At 42.6% G+C, this 19,582-nt stretch overlaps 1 protein-coding gene across 1 annotated transcript in view; it reads left to right on the forward strand.

Moving 5' to 3' along the window:
* Positions 1 to 3,302: 3,302 nt before the first annotated feature.
* camkk1a (calcium/calmodulin-dependent protein kinase kinase 1, alpha a) overlaps positions 3,303 to 19,582 on the forward strand; it is a 50,339-nt gene continuing 34,059 nt past the window's right edge. The window contains exon 1 of the mRNA XM_076101277.1: positions 3,303 to 3,714. The gene's annotated coding sequence lies outside the window, so the exon portion shown is untranslated. The remainder of the gene's footprint in view (positions 3,715 to 19,582) is intronic.

The raw sequence follows: 19,582 nt of genomic DNA on the forward strand, positions 1-19,582 counted from the left end.
ATTAAATATGACCTAAAAACGATATACTGTACCTTTAAATCCCAAGAGGTTTGAAAATCAGAAGTCAAATAACCTAAACAAGGTCAAATGTGCAAAACATCAGAGATAATTACTGAGAAACTGAAGACAAACTAGTGCCAGTCAAGAATGAAAACGCCTCAGGGAATGTACTTGTTTTAAATGGATTTAAAACAACAGGGTATGACTCATCTGATCGCGTTACTAACTCACCAGAAAAATAACAGTGTGGGCACTGATGCTTTTGAACCAGCAGGGGGGGATGTTACGCCACCTTTCCTGTGTGTATGAAGCTGTAAGGTCATGTAAGGATGTAATCCATCCTCCTCAAGAAGAAGGGGTGGGAACTGGTTTTGTTGTGTAAGGAGTGATCCACTCGAGGAGTGTCGGGGTCAAATGATCCGTCTCCACTCGCCTGTCTGGCGACCACCTACCACGCAGCCTGGAAGTGCTTCGTCACGGTTTCCCTCAGATCTCTCACATGTGAGAGTGACACACACACACCCTCTCCGGGGGAAGTTCCTGGAGAGAAGCTGGGAATCCCGAGAGCTGCAGGGGAAGTGGAAGAGGATCTCATTAGTACGAGCCCGATAGTTTCCACCCTGAGCCTCAGAGGGATGCAGGATGGAGGGAAGTCAGCAGGGGCCGAGTCCCAGTGAAACACACACAAACACGCACACACACACGTGGCTGCTGAGAAAACACAATGATGAAGAGATGAAGGTGTTGGGATAGAGTAGGGTTGTTGTCTTTTTTGCCTACTTTTGCCTGAAATATTAGGATGCAGAGCGTCCTGTGATTGCATTGGGTGCTCTGCTAAAGTCACAGCAACACATCAGGACAGTGGAAGCATGGAAAGTCCCTCCTGTGATGAGGGTTATTCGTGGATGAGTACTTCTTTCTATATTTATACTAAGGTGAAAGACAGAGATGAATTGATGAAACACAACAAAACACCTTAACGCTCCCGGTCTTTGTGCAGGTTAAAAATGACACACTCACACACAACTTTGCTTTTCTGATTATTGATGATGAATTGTTTACCTTTGTAAAAGACACGTTGAAAATAAGTTATCACTAAAATCGTCACTGCTGTCAAACCAGAATAAAGCTCTGACACAAAGCAGGAGTCCCAGGTCTTAGCCAATGATCTTGCTCATGCACTATAGACATGCATTAGACTCGGCCTTGTACGCACACAGTGTGTCGGCTGGATTACACTACGGCTCACGCTGTGCAGCGGGCTCTGTGAGGACACACTTGTGGAAAAGTGCCTTGAGACGGAAAAGTTTGGAAAAATACTTGAAATTTTGGGGGTGTTTGTGCTGCGAGGGAGGACACCCTGCCCCCTTATCCCGCGGTGTCAGCCAGCATTGTGCCGTGACGCTGAAGCTGTTGCCAAGACACTGAGTAAACTTGAAATGGATTTCCCCCACGGCTGCTAGAGGGAAGGGAAACTTGCCTACTCTCAGAGGCTGCAGCCCCACTAGAACCACTGTCTCGTGTGATATGCAGTATTTACAGCGACTGCAGGTTAAAGCCATTTGTGAATGTACATTTACTCAAGTACTGTATGACGTACTTGTATACTAATATATACTTCCATATACATGCAGTGCAGTTAGTTACTTTACAAGTAAAAATACTTTACATACAAAACATGTGAAGATCTTACGAAATAAGATGATTTGTTATAGATTATACTACTCAATAGTATATCTAGTTTGTTGTTTGTCAATTAATCAATTAGAAGATGTATTGGCAACTATTTTGATATGATCTTTTATGCAAAAATGCCAGACGTTTGAAGGTTCCTTCTCAAGCGCAAGGATTTGCTGTGTTTCTTTGTAATTATTATCATTATCATTATTATTATTACTATGTTTTTACTTTTCTGAAGTTTTACAATGCAAAAAAATCACACAATCAATTTAACGATTTATATATATAAAATAGCTCAAACATTCCATTATACTTTAAGATACAAACCAATAAAAAAATGCACAAAAAAAAGATAACATTGATAAAAAAGGTTAGCTCCACTTAATCCAAATACAACACAAACTTACTTACTTTTGGTTAAGTGACATTTTCACTGTAGGCATCTTACTTGTAACAGAGTGTTTTTACGGCGTGGTATTGGTAATTTTACTTCAGTAAAAGGTCTGAATACTTCCTCCTCCACTGGTTAAAGTCTACAGCCTGCTCGTGAACAAATACATTGTGTTAGTTAGATTATTCAAAATCATGCTGTTATCGTGAGAAGATATCAACGTTTCTCTGTTACAAACTCAATGAACACACAGTGAGAGTATTCAGAAGGGGGATGGCGGTTTTTGGGGATTAGAGGAAGAGATAAGGATTATGAAAAGTATTTTATTTAAAGAGACCGAATCATGTGGACACTGGCCTGCTAGAAACGTTAGCATGAGTTAGTCTACTATTGGCATTCAGTCCATCCTCCAGTATAGCGTTCCTGTTTTCACCGCATGTCACAATCATCAGTTATACGTGCTGTAGAGAATGTGTCTCATGTGAAAACTTGAGAACACTCAGTAAACAAATCCTTCTCGAACGGGGTCCACCGCGAGAATACCTGGGAAAGTCTTAGACTGGACTGCACTGGAGTCTGTCTGTCTAAATACAGACAGACTCCTGCAACAAGTCCTTTTCCTGCATCTGGTGCTATGTTAATGTCACTCAGTAGCTCTGAGGTGTAAATGTATGAGAAGGTGAGGTGCAGGAAAATATCCCTTTGAGGGAAATAACAGGTTCATCTTCTGCTAAGGTAATTGCGATGGCCACAGTTGATGAATTTATTGCCCAACATGTTCAGTCGGCTACAGTGGAGCCAGTAATTACACCGTTACCCTCTGCAGTCACAGATGACCGTTCTGCTTATCTTCACTAATTACTGAGACGTTCGTTTGAATTGTCTCAATCGGGAGATGAGAGAAACACGGCCAGCAGGGGCGCTATTTGCACTTTTGCTTTCATTAAATCCACTGTTGTTGAATCCGATGTCTAATAGAGGAGCGGTGTTGGTACCACGTGTGGTGCCCGTAGTAATGAAGAGTGATCGTATTTTGTCTATGTGTGATGCTGTATTTTATCATTTAAATTAAAAAATGTTTAAATAGAGCAGTGAATAATGGCACGGTGTGCCGCGGGAACAGGGCGGGTCTTAGGACCCGTGGATTCATTTCTTGTCGAATAATAAAAGTTGGGGTTATCCGTGTGCTCTCGACGTGCTTCAATGCAGTCTCAAAGTGTGCGCGTGCGTATGTGCGCGCGCGCGTTTGTGTGTGTGTGTGTGTGACCAGCCCCCTTCTTCTCCTGCAGGGTGCACATTGCAGTGGTGCAACTACAGCCAGCTGTGCGGGCGGTGTGCAAACATTCAGCCGCTGGGTTCACTCTGCGGCTTCACAGCAGACCAGAGGCGGGTAGTGTCGGCTGGTCCGTCCGTGTTTTTCCCGGAAGAGAGGGGTTTGCCACATGGGACACATCTCAGGTCAGCAGCTGATTCCTGCCGCACTTCTCACGCAGAAGCCCTGCACGGACGCCTCACCCCGCGAGCCCGTGCTGATAATTGGCTGTGAGTGAAGTGGATCAAAGAGGCGCCGCGCGTCCGAACCGGGACGTCCCTTCTGGATCCCTCTTGACTGGAACCGCCACTTCCGAGGGGCTCAACCACGGGTGAGTGAAACTTTAAAGATCGTCTCATCTCAAGTGCATCGCTGTTGTTAGTCATGGTTCGCAATGGGGGGGGTATAGCTCTGCTCGTGCAATGCAGATGGAGCTCACCGCACGTGTTTCATCGCCGTGGTTTATTGTTCAGTGAATCGGATAGGATATATGGACTCTTCTGCAGTTGCACTGGAATTTTTTTTTTTATCACTTTACACATGCGCGCGTGCACGCACTTTGGACCGTGAAATTGGACGCTTCACTGAAATGCACGCCGATAATGTGACATTACTCTGTCATTTACCTGTGCTGAGCTGCTGTATCCTCACACCCCGTTGTGCTTTACAAACTGGGGACCCGGGGTCCCTCCAGGGACCTCTTGAGGCGAACAAAGTGGTCCCCTATGATGTCTTCTAGTTTCTAGGAATTAGTCCAGTGACAGACAGGGAGGTGCTTTGATCACAGTTTTCCCTTTCTGGCCCATTGGCCTATTCATGGGAGCCTGTGTATATATTTTTTATTTATAATCTTATTGCAATAAACTCATGAATTAGTACATCCACAGAATGTCCAAACTGTATTTGCAATTATTACTATTATTGTTGTACTTTATACACTCAGTAATGCAAACAAAACAATAAAAAAAGATTAAAATAACAAAATATATATATTTCATATTCATGTTTGTACACATACATAAACACGTATGAGAACAAATATCTATATGTGCATACATTTATTGCTTGCGTCCTGATATACCTACATTCACATTTATATATGAACTAAAAGGGTTGTTAATAAAGATAACCGGACAATACTGTTACAATACAATAATTCAGTTTCTGATATTGTAAATTGGACATCTTTTGGGTTAGAAGGACAAAATAAGCTATTGAAATATGTCCTCTTTGAAGAAATTAGCATTATTCAATATGTTCAACATTTTGGTGACACAATGATTAAACATTTGAAATAAAAGCTGACATCTGTAATAATTCGAATAGGGGTTTGTTGCAGCATGTTTAGGGAGCCCTGGTGTAAGGTTACCTGTCGGTATGATTGTGCTAATAACTGTATAGTTGGTGTTTTGATACGGTCTATTTTGTGAAATCCTGTGATAGCAGAAAGTCACTCAGGGTTTCTCTGTTCTAAGGCCCCCGAAAGAATGGAAGATGGTTTCACCGCTCTGAAGTGACTTTGTGTCTAATTTAAACGAGCGATGGCTTCATCGTGTCGGCCTCAAGTGGTGCTCATTTTAGCCTGTTCACAAGTCGTTTATTCCCTCATTCATGAGGCACGGGGCTGAATTGTTTCTTTTGAATTTACTTGAAGGATGACTTCAAAATGAATCGACTCTCCAGCGCTGCACCTTTTTTTTTTTTAATTTTCTTTTGAAAAACATCGAGTACATGAACGACATGCGACGAATAACTGCCTGCTTTTGTTCTCAAGCATCGAGTCTGTGTAGTGTCCGCTCTGCGAGGAGAAAAGCATTTTCACTGTCTTCTTCACCGGCCGGTATTTACAATTTGGGTTTTGTTGAATGTGCTGGAGACTGTGTGTGTGTGTGTGTGTGTGTGTGTGTTATTGCTGAGCAGTTCAACTTCCCCTCTTGTGCATTCACATCATGTTTTGTATGCAACTTTATGAGCCCTAAATGCCAGGAAAGCAGAAAAGGGACTGCGGCACACTGTATGACGGGCTTGTGTCAGGACTTCGAGCGAGATTAAATGCTTTTCCAATCCTTGTGACCCAGCATCATGTTGCTGCTTGGCATTTGGTCCTGTTGTACGAGGGCAATTGTTGAATGTTGCAGCAAAATTGTGGTTTGTCCGGTTATGTGTATGGAACATACCATAAAAAACAAACAACAAAATGTTCCTAGAAATTTTAGTCTTTTGATGGAGAAGGGGCAATCTGACTGAACGTGTGCTGTCTTGAGTCATTTTGACTCGTGTTTGCATCTCTACTGGTTTGCATGGTGTTAATTAGCCACTCCAGCATCACTTCTGCTTCTCTTGTCCACTTTTTTTTCTCTTGTTGCTGAGTGTACTGACAGCTGTAACTCTTCTTCACGTGGGCCTTTGGTAATCATCCCGGAGCTGGGACCCAGCTCCTGGAAAAAGAGGACACGTGAGCAGCTCGCGGCTCCTTCAGCCCCTCTGGGAAATCACTTGAATGAGGCAAGGGATGCAAATCAGCATTGTGTGTGTGTGTGTGTGTGTGTATCCTTGTGTGAATGTGTGCAGGTTTATGTGTTCTTACTAGAGTTTTCAATAAATGTCATGAAACGTTTAACACCGAGGCCTGGACGTCATCCACCCATGTTATGTCAGGCAGCTCGTCTGCTCCTCGACTGGTCTGTGGTTGGTGAACACTGCTGTACCGTGCTGCTTCTCTTATTGCAACAGTTTGTCTATTTCCGCTCCTTATACCAATTGGTCGTGATCACTAAATCACTGTAGAGCTACGTACAATCTGCAGGTAATGCTTTTCTTTTATATAGCCAAACCAAAACACCCTTATATTTGTTCAGTGTGTAATTTCTGGATGTATCCCCCAAGTGATCGTCATCAGTGGGCTGTGTGTGTGTGTGTTGTGTGTTGTGTGCTTAGCCATGAATACAAATGGCCAAGCACTCAGAATGGATGGAAATTGAAATCAGAGCATGGCCTTGACCAAGAGGGGTGACGCATTAGAAGGGTTCGATGCTTTGACATACATCCATTAAAAGTTTGACTGTACTAAAAGGCTGCCTAGGATTATTTCAAAGTAAACATAAAGTCAGTTTCATTTTTCTTTTGTTTTTGGAGACACCAAGCTTAAAGGTTCTCTATACGATATTCAGAGCATTAAATTCAGCAGCAAATACCTTTTGTTTACGTAAAGATATAGTGGAGTAATATCTACCTGAGCAGAATGAAGTCACTATCCCTCTGTGGTGTTATCCGAGCTTCTCTGTTCCTTATTGACATAGCTTGGCCGGCTGCGCTTGCCTTTTGGTGCTTGTGAGCGTGCCCCATTGGCTAGCTCACTGCCGCTCATGCGGCGGGCATACAGTTGATAACGCCGTTCCGATCAACGGCATCCTCGCAGAAGCGTAGCACCTAACCTCCTGTTCCCCCCTCAGGCAAAACACTCTTAGCGTTATTTGCTCCGATAGCAATATTTGCAATGTTAGCGTTATTTGCACTGTTAGCGTTATTTGCTCTGTTAGCGTTATTTGCTCTGATAGCAATATTTGCACTGTTAGCGTTATTTGCTCTGTTAGCCTTATTTGCACTGTTAGCGTTATTTGCTCTGTTAGCCTTATTTGCACTGTTAGCGTTATTTGCACTGATAGCGTTATTTGCACTGATAGCGTTATTTGCACTGATAGCGTTATTTGCACTGATAGCGTTATTTGCACTGATAGCGTTATTTGCTCTGATAGCGTTATTTGCTCTGATAGCGTTATTTGCACTGTTAGCGTTATTTGCTCTGATAGCGTTATTTGCACTGATAGCGTTATTTGCACTGTTAGCGTTATTTGCACTGTTAGCGTTATTTGCTCTGTTAGCGTTATTTGCTCTGTTAGCGTTATTTGCACTGATAGCGTTATTTGCTCTGTTAGCGTTATTTGCACTGATAGCGTTATTTGCTCTGTTAGCGTTATTTGCACTGATAGCGTTATTTGCACTGATAGCGTTATTTGCTCTGTTAGCATTGTTTGCACCATTAGCTGTGAGCCACCAGCTCAGCCTTCGCCATGTTGAGAGCTGTGAGGAGGCAATAGATATCCCATGATTTTCATATTGAGCACCTTTTAATGAGACATTTAGATATAGAAACATTTGCAGGAAAGCGGTGTAATCACTTTAACCGAGTAGTTCCCCTCAGAGATGTATGATAACTTGTAATGTGTCACTGAACTGTTTTTTCCAGACTCAAGTGTTAAGGCGCTCAACCTCGTGGAATCCACAGTGATGAGCTCTTTATTTGATGTCTGACAGACTTTCATATCACAGCTGTGGGAGTTTCTGTTACTAAGCTGGTACTCTCAGCACTGCGGCCGCCACCTCCTCTGTGCTGTCAGCCTTCAATCCCTTGAAGTTCTCCAGGTGTGCTTGTGGAATCATTCCAGAGTGATCTTTCACGACACTTTAACACAAAGTTAACAGTAATACAGGCAAGCTTTTCACCTGTGTTGCGGGGACTGGTAGAAAGCAGGTTCAGAATAATGTGTAATGCATGTCATTATTTGTGAAGGGGTGTTTATCTTTCATCTAGTTTTTGTGTATTAGAGAATCAATTGATGCACCATTTGAGTGAGCTAAAGCACCTTATGTTTTGTAGCATATTTTCAAATCAGTCTTCATCATCTCAATCCAGTCCTTGAGATGTGTCCCTGCCCTGTGATCTTGTTACAGGAACACTCTATTACTAATATTTAAAAAATGTTACACTGTCAGTTTACTTGTTATGTCTTGTTACTGCTACTCATCCTGCAAAAACTGAAAATCACCCTGATGACTTTGTGACTTAGTGATGTCACCCAGTTTATCACAGCTTGGACTTGGAGACAACAAATGCAAAATAGAAAGCCTGAATTATGAACTGGCAGTGTCGACTTTGAAAGACGTAAAGAAGTTTACCCGTCTTAACACCCAAAAAAGGAATTATCCAAGTGCATTATGGGAAATGTAGGGCCTAGTGTTTTGGGTTCTTCACCCATACTATGGAATAAAAAGTCTGGGAACCTTGGCTTCTGCTCCATGAATTTTGTGTGGCGATGTCGGTCGGCCAGTCCACCACTTTGGTCGAGACTAAAATAAGTATTGGATGAATTGACATGTTCAGACACATTGTCCTGTGTATCAGTCTTGCCTCCTCAGGTATCATTGTTGCAGCTATTCTGTACTTGGGGAAAGAAACCGTGTAACAGGAAATTAAAATAAGACATGGCTTTTCTTTTTTTATTGTGGTAACATCAGAAAGCAACTGTCCAGAAGGAGCAGATCATGTAAATAAACTCAGCAGACACAGGCCAGAGACTGCCCACTACTTTTTGTCTGTATATGTTACTGCAGCGTTAGTCTTAATAATTTCCCCTAACATTTGGCATACGTAATACTTTATTGCTCCTTTAAATAGAGTCCGGATTGTGCCAGAGTCTCTCGCCAACTCTTTCTTGCTTCCCAGTTCTGAGGCAGCGTGCACCCCATAAATTGTGTCCACATTGGACACAAATCAGGCCTTCAGTTAAACAGCACATGCTGAAGTGATTCTGTCCAACTTCAAATAATCCACAAAATATAAAACGACCTAAGTAAGACATTCAGTTGAGTTGCTGTCAGACACCAACATTTGTAAGGGGGCACTTTTACTGTACTGTTATACAATATACAATATATTTCTATATATATATATATATATATATATATATATATATATATATATATATATATATATATATATATATATATATATATATATATATATATATATATATATATATATTCATCAAAGCATCAGTCAGATGTCTCAGAGGACTATTCTATTTTGCAGTCGTCCTTCATGCTGTTAGATTGTAAGTCCCTGTTACAAATAGATGTAATTTTGTATGAAGGGTTCATTTTGTACATTGAGAACAAAACGCTGTACAATGGTTCAGCCAGACTGACAATGAAAAGGGCAGAGAGAGAAAGACAAAGATCCCTCATGAGCAATAGTTGATAAAGATGGCAGAAATCACCAGTCAGTGAAAAAAGAAAGTGGAAGCATAGCATCAAAATGTGTGCAGAATTTAAATACGAAACCGCTTCCAGTTTCAGTGTCAAGTGTACAATAATAGACCTTTTAATAGGCAACGTGTTGCTTTAGCAAAGCTCTTCTTTCTTCACTATTCAGAAGGCTAGTGTTGGGTGAGCACTATGGGAGCTGGATCAGGGAATCTCAGTTGAACATATCACAGTTTACACCTATTAAATCCAACCACATGGTAGACTGCAGAGAAAAACCTACGAGAAAAAAACAATACACTAAATATTTAGAGCACAATTGCACCATTGTGGATCAATGATGATGGAAGGTCTCCAACGCTTTTCTGGACTGGAAAACCAATTCCGAATTGCCAATAGAGGATATCAGAGTATAATGCTAAAGTAACTTGGTAAACATCAGCCTGTTAGCATTATTGTGGGTATGCTAGCGTGCTGAAGTTAGCATTTAGCACAGAGCACCGCTGTGGCTACTGTAATTACGACCTAACAGAGCGGCTAGCATGGCTTTAGACTCATAGTTTCATCAATTTCACTCAAATGTCGGCCACGTTAATAGAAACATAATTATGACACCAGTATTTTCGGGTGTTTGTAGAGGGCGGATACGTGAATACATTCCCAGGTCCTTATTAGATGGCGATGTGCCAGGCGCACAACCCCATCTTCACATTAGCCCTCATTATTCAGAGCACGGCCAGCGAAGACTCTGGGGGTTCTCAGATCTGTGAGTTCACCTCATCCAAGCACTTCTCCCCCGTTCTCATTAGCCTGTGTGTGTTGGTGACATCAGCGTGAATGAGACCCCCGCTGGGAACCTACACCAGTTCATGTCTTCTATCAGAACATCGGCCCTAAGAAGGTGGAAGTCAAACCAGAATCTTTAGCAAAGATGAAGACAAAGAAGAAATCCATTAACGTGGTCCTGTTGTTTGACCAACCTGAAGGGTTAAGGTTGCCACTGAATCTTCAAAGAGTATTTTCTATCAATAGTATTTAATAGATACTTTCATTGTAGCCCTGTCACCTTTAACGCTGAATATCTAACAGTTCCAAGACAAGTACATCCTAAATTGTCTTAAAGGAACCGTGTGTAAGATTTAGTGGCATCCAGTGGTGTGTTGCAGATTGCAACCATCTGGGTTGCCCCTCCGCTCACCCCTCCCTGTCCACGCGTGTCGGAGAACTACGGTGGCCTTCAGGTAGGGATAGTTATCTTTAGGATTTTATTCCTACGAGGAGTTTCTCTTATCAATACTCTGTGCTTCTTCATGACTAAATACATAAAGCAGCAACAGTAATGCTGACAACAGTAAAGTCTCTATATAAAGTCATTACAAAATGTCAATAAAATAAAGTAGTTCACAAAGGACACAGAGGTCTGATAGTATCAGTCATTCCTCCTGTTCTCTGTCATCCTGGCTGCTTTGTCTCAGCTGTTAACAAAAAAAGTAAGATAAACGGACTGACAACTTCTGTTTAAGCTTGTTTGTAAAAAAAATAAAAATAAAATGCTTTGACTGATCTTTAGTGCTGTGCTTGCGTAAACATAGCGGCGGTGGATGAGAGGCTGCGGACGGAGCGATTGAATTAGGTTTCACTTTCGTTTACATGTTGGTGCTCGTTGAACAGATGTATTGCCTTTTTACTCAGTAACGAGCGTAGTTGGCGTTAACTCGAGCAACCTTCACCTGACCTGGTTCACTGAACGTTCTCCACCGCAGCCGCCTGTGTGTGTCTATGTGTGTGTGTGTGTGTGTGTAGTTGAAGGTGCTCAGCTCGACAGAGAGAGCAGAGATGTGCACTGCAGCTTGATAATAAACTACACCAAAACATTAAAAAGTACTAATAACAAGCACCAGTAATGTCGGGGCTTATCAATTCTCCGGTCTTTAACGATTTTAGCGCTGGCGCCCATTTAATACCGAGTGTTTGGTACCCATCTCCACCTTCAGATGACGTACAAACGCGAAAGGCTCTCGCTAGAGCCAGTGTTAAGTTTGTCCGTTCTGGGCTTCTGTAGAAACATGGCGGTGCAACATGGCGGACTCTGTGGAAGAGGACCCGCTCCCCATGTAGATATATGTGGCTTTTTCTAAGCTAACGAAAACACTACGATCCTTAGTTTCAGGTGATTATATACTGAATAAAACATTACTAATATCTGTCAATTAATCTCCCTAAATGTTGCACATGGTTCCTTGAAGGTGTCAAAGCTGACTGCCTTTTCTAAATGCCCTGAAGATGTTATTCCGCTGCGAGTTCCCAGAGCCCTGCTGTTATTTCCGTGTGGCCAGTGAGCTAACTGAAATAATTGATGGCTGGTTGAGTTTGTGTCTGTCCTCCAGAGAGGCTTGTGCTGTCCAGAAGTCGTCCACACACTCTGACACCAGCTTTTCCTCTGTGGGCCCTTGTCACAGTGGACTCGTCACAGTGGGGTTTACTGTAGACAGCCAAAGTCCTTTCTACTTCCCAGGTTACCATTTGTTCTACATCATTTCATTCCCCTCTGGAGAGGGATGACAACGTGCAGAAATATATTGACATTTGTATCTTGAATAATAAATGGTTAAAAATAGCAAATACTTGACGTGAATGCCCACACTCGTGGAGGCTTTTTGTAGTTTGCCACCCAACCCACATGTGGCAGCTATATGTTACGTAATGAGGTATGCATTAACAGATGGCATTCGCTGTGTTTACATCCGATTCGAGGGTGGACTTAATTGTGCGATACAATGGCCAGATGTGTGTTGCAAACAACAGTGGGTGCACACTCTAGCTTCTATATATATAAGGGATGGATTCGTTCCATGTCCATGCAGCTGAAGGTGTCACCATTGTGGAGTTGGCATGGGCAAGGACATTGTATTACTTTGTAATGTGCCGACTCCTACGCATAGCAATTGTCATGTGTATTTATATTCTGTATTGCTGCTATTTGTGTGTACATGCTAGCAGCACAGCTCTAGTGGTAACGATGTCGGTCGGCCCAACTCATCGGCCCAGACTGAAATATCTTTTCGCTATTAATTCAGTATGTTCGTTCGTGGTCCCCAGAGGATGGACTCTAAGGACTTTGGCGATAACCACTAGCACCACCAACATGTTGACATTCATGGTTTTGAGATATTTTTAAATATCTCTGTCAGATGAATTGCCATGATATTTAATTCAGACATTCATGTTCCCCTCAGGATGAATAGAAATAAGATTTGGTTATCCCCATAACTTTTCATATAGCGCCGTCATCATCTTGTCCAAGGACACGTCAACATGCAGACGGGAGCAGCCGAGGATCCAACACGCTGAATGAAATTCGCATGGGGACCATATTATCATTTGAGTGAGGGAAATAGTTTTTTTTTTTTTATGGGTACACATTGTTGTGCACGTCTGGCCCTTGGACTGTAAAATCCTAAACAGTGCAAAATCCTGGATTAAACCTCAACATGCTTTGTCAGATGTAGTGAGTAACTCTTTTGTTGAGACCGGGATGGACAGTTTATTGTAGCTCTCGTCCCTGAAGAATGTGGGTTTTATTTTCTGTCCGTGTTTATATGGCGAGCTGGGAACAATCAGTTCAGGGTTGGTGACATGTAAAAGGACGCTGGTCCCTGCTACCGGCACCCAGACCCACACTTCCTTTGTTTGGTGTCCACAATCGATGGAACTATATATATGTTGTGGCCTGTAAGTAGCTGGCGAAGCTTAACGTTAATTTAACATCTATTTCTCCAGTACTCCCTGTGCCCTGACAAAAACAAAAAAATCACAAATTGCTGTTTGAAAAAAGCTTTTTCCGTCTCTGCCTCTATAAATCGTGTGTGCAGTCTTGGTGGAGGAGGCTCTGGCAGATTGTCTACCAATGCTTAGCAGTGACAGAGTTGCTGGAGGAGGAATCGGCTCTCGAGGCTCCAAAAGCAGGTCTGTGATTTCAGTTAGTTCTGCCAGCTAAAGAGAAGGAGCTTAAACCTCCGCTCAGATCCCTGCTGACAGTACTTCAGTGTCTCTACATTGCAAAGCGTTACTATTTCTGCTCAGGTTTTCATGCAATAGGCCGGTAGAAATATCCCCCTCCGCGTGGATGATTGAACTGAACGAAAGAGCAGGGGCTGGTAGTCTTTCTGATGAAATCCTGGAGGAGTGAGAAGCAGAATCTGACCCTGGGCCAGCTGACACCAGCGCTCTCCTTTTGAGAAAGCTACCTATTTTAGTGAGCAAACCGTTCCTCATACCCCATCCAGTTCTGAAGAATCGACCAAGCTCGTCTACCCTCCCCTCCCCTGGCTCCAGCATTTATATTTCTCTTTGTAGCTTGCACCAGGCTGGAGAATGAGAGGCTCTTTAATACTGCTGCTAATCATTATTGATGAAGGGAGAAAGAGGCTCACAGCTCAGAGGGCTCAAATGGTTGTATTTTTCACAAATAATATGGCCCTTAAAAAAAAATCATCTCAACCAGTTGTCTGTTCTCTTTGATCCTCTGCAGTCTGTGTATGTGCACATTTGAATAAAATAGGCCTGCAATCATTATCGAATAATTTGCAGGTTATTTTCTCAATTGTTTGGTCTACAACATATCCGAAATTAGTGAAAAATATCCATCCTAGCTTCTTTGACTCCAAGATGAAGTCTTCAAATGACTTGTTCTTTCCGACCAAAAGTTTAAAAGCCAAACATATTTAGTTTAAACTTGTATAAATCAGAGAAAAGCGGCAAATCTTGATATTTTAGAGGCTGAAAAACAGCATTTTCTTGGGGCATTTATGCCTGAAAAAACATAGAAATGAATTAAAGAAATTAGCTTTGCTGTACCATGTGCAAATTAATCATCAACACTAAGTATGTATCAAGGCACTTTGTGCTCGAATGTTGACCTGGAAACTTTTATTACATTAATGAATATATATTTATGACTTGGCGCTGTCACAACTCATAATAAGAAGTGTGAATGAGGGTGTTTAACCAAATTATCATTATGTAACGACAATAACGGTGCTCTCTGTCTTCAGCGAGGAACATTTTTTAGGATGAGTCACCAAAGGGCTGCTGGGATAAACATCTGCTCCTTCCGTTAATCCCAGCAGCCTGTTAATGGTGATGCCTCTTCAGTCCTCTGCCTCTGACCTTTCCCCAAACAAAGAACACAACCTAAAGTCTGATTTAGTTTCTGAGAGGTTTGTTTTTCCAATTTCTTTTTGTTTGTTTGTGCACATTTAGGAACCTGCTCCGAAGAGATAAGAGCTAGAAAAAAAAATCAAATTTTGTTTTGGTGTTTAAATGCCTAGAGAGACAGATAAGCCAGAGGAAAGAGCTGTTCCTCCTCTTCTTCAGTGATGACTCTCTGAAATACAGTCCAGGAAGCAGCTCAGCCGCTACAGAAAGTAGTGACGCTCCAACGAGACTAACATCAATTTTCAAACTAAGTCACAGAAGAAAATAAGCCAGATCACTATCGACTACAGTCTTTGTTGACTTTAAATACATTTCCAAAACACAGCAAGTGTAATTATCTCAGTAACTGTGTTCATTGGATCATTTTCTACAGGCCGTGAGCCGTGAACATCAGCCATGCTGCCGTTTTAGAAAACCTACACTGTGATCTGCACCTGCACGACCTCACACACAGTGAGGGCACACCCGTTAGAACGCAAACACAAACACACACACACACACACACACACACACACATAAAGACACGCTGAGGGTAAAACACCTGCGGCTGTGTGCTGTGTAAGGAGGACATCTGGGTTCACTTAGTGCGTCACTTTGGATCATCCTGACAGTGTGTGTGGGTGAAACAAACAACAAATGTCAAACGGTAAATACTGGACACACTTTTCTATGTATTTTAACTGGAAAATATTGTCGACCATAAAATCTACAAAGCACAAGAAGGGGAGCCTGCACGACCGGTGGAAGTTGTGTCTTTATTGACAGTGTGTTTGTTTTAGCTGAGTATTAGCTTTGAGACGGTTTTGGATTCCTATCCAAATGTTTTGGTTTGGATTTTTTGCCATGTTAGCGCCGTGGATCTGGGCATGGCATGGTCTGTCGGTCAGTCCGCCACTTTGGTCCAGACTGAAATATCTCAACAGCTATTTGATGGCTGCCATTAAAATTCTGTACAGACATTCATGGTACCCAGAGGATGCGCACAGTGATTCCACTACTGCGAAGGAGTACTATACTTCCACTATACTACGTAGAAACAGTTATGGGCAACACACATTAGCATCACAACTGACATTTCTGGAAAACCCATCGCTATGTTGTTCACGAAGGGGTTTGGCACGAGAATAGCTTGTGTGGCATTAGGGTGCGACAAAGCCTCTCAAGCCTGAAAGCAGTTCTCTCACGCCGAGAACTTAAGAGTTGTCAACCATGCTAACGGTTCCCATCAGCCTCAATGTTAAACGAATGTTAACTAATGTAAACTAAGATGGTGTGCATGGTAAACATTATTCCTGCTTAACTTCAGAATGTTAGCATTGTCATTGTGAGCATGTTGCCGTGCTGATGAGCATTTAGCGTAAACATTACCGCACAGTCTCACAGAGCTACTAGCACGGCTGGAGTGGACCACAGACTGTATATAAGAAGTGGACGTAGTCATCGTGACGTCACTCATTTGTTTGTGGACCGCCGTTATGAAGCTTCGAGTTCTTGGATTTCGCCGTCGCGATCTTGAAATGCAACCGATGAAGGAAAGTTGCCATATTTGGACTGCGGATGAGTGACGTAGACACGCCGGATACGGGTCTGGTAGCGGCAGCAACCTGTCAATCACAGTAAGCCCGCCCTAAAACATACTCTGCTTTTTGGTCTACTTGACTCTAAAAGTAACATCATTTACTAAATGAGCATGATGCTGCATTGAAGAACACTTGAAACTAGAGATTGAGACCATAAACTCATGTTTACCATGTTTACTGAGGTAATAAATCAAGTGAGAAGTAGAGTCATTTTCTCATAGACTTCTATACAATCAGACTTCTTTTTGCAACCGGAGGATTCACCCCCTTGCTGGTCAGTAGAGAGAATGCAAGTTTCAAGACACTTCTGCATCGGCTTCACTCGGCAGAACCGCCTGGGCTGGACACACTCCTTTTAATATCCAGATAAAAAAGAAAAGAAAAGTACCATGAGCGTTTAAGAATTAGGTTCAGCACTTGCTCATAAAGTATGCATTTATATTGAGTCTGTAATAAAGAGTGGAAGCTGGACTTGTTATCTGGCTGCAGCTCACCAGAGCGAATTAGAGTAAGCTGCAGCAGGTTTTCTAACAGCGGTGAAAGGAAGGGATAGAGATCACTGAGGGATATTCTGCCTCTGAGGGATTTAGAGGAAACTGAGTATCACTCCCAACGGAACAGATAGATGGATTCTCATTTACAGCTGCAACAGAGTAATCCTCTGCAGGTTCACATCATCACAGATTTCTGGAATCGTGGTATTGAAAGTGCTGAATGGGGATTTTTAGGGTCGATGGAAGATGGGCTGCACTGTGTTCATCTTCTATATTTACCCTTTCAGCCTCTCTTGCTATCCCTTCCGGACTGGGCGGCACGGCACAAACTCCCTCTAAAAATAGAGGATCAGCTAGTAGCAGGTCGAGCTACTGGAGGGTGGAGCCACCACCAAGGGCCCGCCCCACCTGAAAAGATAAGAGTCTGTATTCATGTTTCTGTTGGATCATGAACCGGTCTGACGGACCCTTGTCAGGCGACATTTCTAGGATTCCTGGAAGGTCAGCCATGCTGGAAGCTGCAGACTCATTGTCAGTGTCTGAGTAGAGGAGAAATAATTGGCTCACCCAACTTGCCAGTTTGCACTCCTATATCCTGTTTAATCCTGCTTACTATTGCATGAGGCAGCCAACCTCAGACAGGGTGGCCCTGGATTTGGTTGGGGATTGTCCCGAAGTGTATTTCTGTCTAGTCAGATTGATCGGCGCTCGTGGAGCCTGTGCCCAGTGTCTAGCCTGAGGGAGCCCGTTTCCTCAATCACGCCACATTGATTGGCTATACAAGACTGGCTTTAATAGGTTTACTGCTACAGCGAGTTGTCTCGTACAGTACCTTGTTAATCCTGTGGATTGAATTAAAGAGCTCCAGCGATTAATCTGTAACGGGTGTAAACACAGGAAAGTGTTTTGTACTGGGAAAGGCCTGCACTCACGGTGTTTGTTCCTGTGTGTTTTAAAGCTAGATTTCGTGGAGGTGGTTTTGTTGACAGACATGAACTTCTTTTGCAATCACAATTGTCTTGGGCGGCACTTGGCACAGGATGCAGTGTCGGTCTGCAACTGGCTAGGGTTAAAATAAATCAACATTGACTGTCGGTAGAAAACAGGAAGAGATCCCAAAGTCCCATGTTTTATTGTAGCCCTGTAATAACACGATACCACATGTTTACAAGTAACAAGGTTCATGTATTGTCATTAACAGGTTTGCGCTACATAGAAATTGAGAAATGTATCGAAATGTGCATACAAATTTGAAAAAGAAACATGGCTACCGTTTCCTCCTTTGCTCAACATGGACAAAAGAGATTTGCTGCGGCCGCTGGAGGTCAGGAACGTCAACAACCGACGCTCTTGATGAGCAGTCGACTAACAAACACCAAGCACAACTTACTTTTCATTGAAACATTCATGTTTGCAAAGCAAAACAAATGATTTGAAATGAACTAAATTTGGAATATTTTACGTATTTCCAATCTATTGTTAACTGTGGTTTTTCTTTTTCACTTTGTTCAAAGACTAGGTTAATTTCAAGGGTCAAAGGTCACTTTCAGGATGATGTGTTTTTTATCAGTAAGGGGATCGCCACTGTGCTCTTGGGGCTGTAGTCTGCTCGCGGGTGTGATGTTGTGAGTCGTTCCGACTCTGTTGTTGCCCCTAAGAATAAGTCGTCTTTGACATAAAAAATATTCACCAGCGTTCGTGGTGCTGAGAGTTTCCCTTGATCACAGTTGATATTTGATTGCTGAGTTCTCTCACCGTCTCCAGAGGCCCTTAAGATGCTGCACACGCTGCTCCATATGAATGATGCTCACTCAGTCAAAGATGATGAGGCATAATCACTGTGTGCTACCACAACAGGAGGAACATGGGAAACGCTAATTCTGCGACACGTGTGTGCGTGCGTGCATATATTTGTGTGTGCATGTGTGTGGGGCGGTAGAGTGGGCAGTTGTGCACAAAAGCCTTGCAAATCCAAGCAGCTGTACCGTAGGCTCGCTCTATCATCCATCAAGAGCAGCCAGTTCCCTCTCCTGCATGTTTTTTTCCTCAGCAGTTAATGTGACCTATCCTTTGTTTAAGTCAGATGAGATGCGACAGGTGGAGGAGAGGGCCTGATCAACCTGTGGGCTGAGGGAGAGCGGAGCAGCAGGAAATAAAAACCTCTTTAGTGTAAGAGCTATTATTACTATTGACATTAAAAAGACACGTGTTGGTTTTGGCTGATTGTGGCCTGTAATAATTTAAAAAAACATAAGAGCCAGTGAAAATGGTGTCTGTAGTCCATAAAACCCTGCAGTTAAATGCGCGTTGTCTTTATTGAAAACAAACCAGATGCTCACTGCTTAAAATAACTATATTAGTTGATTTCCACCCAACCAAGACTGTGAAACACTGCATGGGGAGCACTGAATCCTTGTTATTTAGTAATTGCCTTTAAAAGGTCTCGCATTAAAAAAGGATATCGTGATATCTGCAGGTTCTCCTCCTTAAGAATCTATACTGGTCAAGCTGTGACTCTAATGTGCTTAAATGTTCTATTTAGTAAATTGAATTGTGCAAATGAGGTTAACTTAAAGCAGTGCTCTTTATTTAGACACACAATTATTCCTGACATTTGTTCTTTAATTTAAATGTGTTTTTTTCTAGCTGGGAAAAGTGAATATAAAGCAGTGTATAGCCAGCGAGTGCAGTGCAGCGTTGAAGTCTATTGTAATGGTCCCTCTGGCCCTGAAATCATCAAGATGCAAATGGCAGCCTTCAGAGAGCCAGGCACAACGGAACGGATCACACAGAGATCAAACAGTCTGATGTGTGCTCACTGCCTCAGCATGAGTAGGACTGTAAATGTTCATACCTTGGTCTTCTC

This window comes from Anarhichas minor, unplaced genomic scaffold, assembly GCF_050575085.1.
Source record: "Anarhichas minor isolate MPS153535 unplaced genomic scaffold, ASM5057508v1 ptg000027l, whole genome shotgun sequence".
In the NCBI taxonomy this organism is placed as follows: domain Eukaryota; kingdom Metazoa; phylum Chordata; class Actinopteri; order Perciformes; family Anarhichadidae; genus Anarhichas; species Anarhichas minor.